This window comes from Anomaloglossus baeobatrachus, chromosome 6, assembly GCF_048569485.1.
Source record: "Anomaloglossus baeobatrachus isolate aAnoBae1 chromosome 6, aAnoBae1.hap1, whole genome shotgun sequence".
Classification (NCBI taxonomy): Eukaryota; Metazoa; Chordata; class Amphibia; order Anura; family Aromobatidae; genus Anomaloglossus; species Anomaloglossus baeobatrachus.
This window is the reverse complement of record NC_134358.1, coordinates 521891726-521893157: the sequence shown is the minus strand read 5'-3', so window position 1 is coordinate 521893157 and position 1432 is coordinate 521891726.

The window sequence follows — 1432 nt, the reverse complement described above, 5'->3', positions numbered from 1 at the left end:
TGACGTCACACCATGTGACCGGTCACGTGCCGGGGAGGAGTCCGGCTGCTGTAGTGTGAGGAGAGGTCACATGAGCGGGAACTGCAGAGCGGCAGTGTAATTCCCAGACCGCAGAGCGCTGTGCACTGTGTGTGTATAATGTGTGCACTGCAGCAGAGAGATGTGTGTAATGTATGCACTGCAGAGCTGTATGTGTGCAGTGCTGTGTGTGTATAATGTGTGCACTGCAGAGCTGTCTGTGTGCAGTGCTGTGTGTGTAATGTATGCACTGCAGAGCTGTATGTGTGCACTGCTGTGTGTGTAATGTATGCACTGCAGAGCTGTATGTGTGCAGTGCTGTGTGTGTAATGTATGCACTGCAGAGCTGTCTGTGTGCAGTGCTGTGTGTGTGTAATGTATGCACTACAGAGCTCTCTGTGTGCAGTGCTGTGTGTGTGTGTGTAATGCACTGCAGAGCTGTATGTGTGCAGTGCTGTGTGTGTAATGTATGCACTGCAGAGCTGTCTGTGTGCAGTGCTGTGTGTGTGTGTGTGTGTGTAATGTATGCACTACAGAGCTCTCTGTGTGCAGTGCTGTGTGTGTGTGTAATGCACTGCAGAGCTGTATGTGTGCAGTGCTGTGTGTGTGTGTAATGTATGCACTGCAGAGCTGTATGTGTGCAGTGCTGTGTGTGTGTGTGTAATGTATGCACTGCAGAGCTGTATGTGTGCAGTGCTGTGTGTGTGTAATGTATGCACTACAGAGCTCTCTGTGTGCAGTGCTGTGTGTGTGTAATGTATGCACTGCAGAACTGTATGTGTGCAGTGCTGTGTGTGTAATGTATGCACTGCAGAGCTGTCTGTGTGCAGTGCTGTGTGTGTGTGTGTGTGTAATGTATGCACTACAGAGCTCTCTGTGTGCAGTGCTGTGTGTGTGTGTAATGTATGCACTGCAGAGCTGTATGTGTGCAGTGCTGTGTGTGTGTGTGTAATGTATGCACTGCAGAGCTGTATGTGTGCAGTGCTGTGTGTGTGTGTGTGTAATGTATGCACTACAGAGCTCTCTGTGTGCAGTGCTGTGTGTGTGTAATGTATGCACTGCAGAACTGTATGTGTGCAGTGCTGTGTGTGTAATGTATGCACTGCAGAGCTGTCTGTGTGCAGTGCTGTGTGTGTGTGTGTGTGTAATGTATGCACTACAGAGCTCTCTGTGTGCAGTGCTGTGTGTGTGTGTAATGTATGCACTGCAGAGCTGTATGTGTGCAGTGCTGTGTGTGTAGTGTATGCACTACAGAGCTCTCTGTGTGCAGTGCTGTGTGTGTGTGTAATGTATGCACTGCAGAGCTGTATGTGTGCAGTGCTGTGTGTGTAATGTATGCACTGCAGAGCTGTCTGTGTGCAGTGCTGTGTGTGTGTGTAATGTATGCACTGCAGAGCTGTATGTGTGCAGTGCT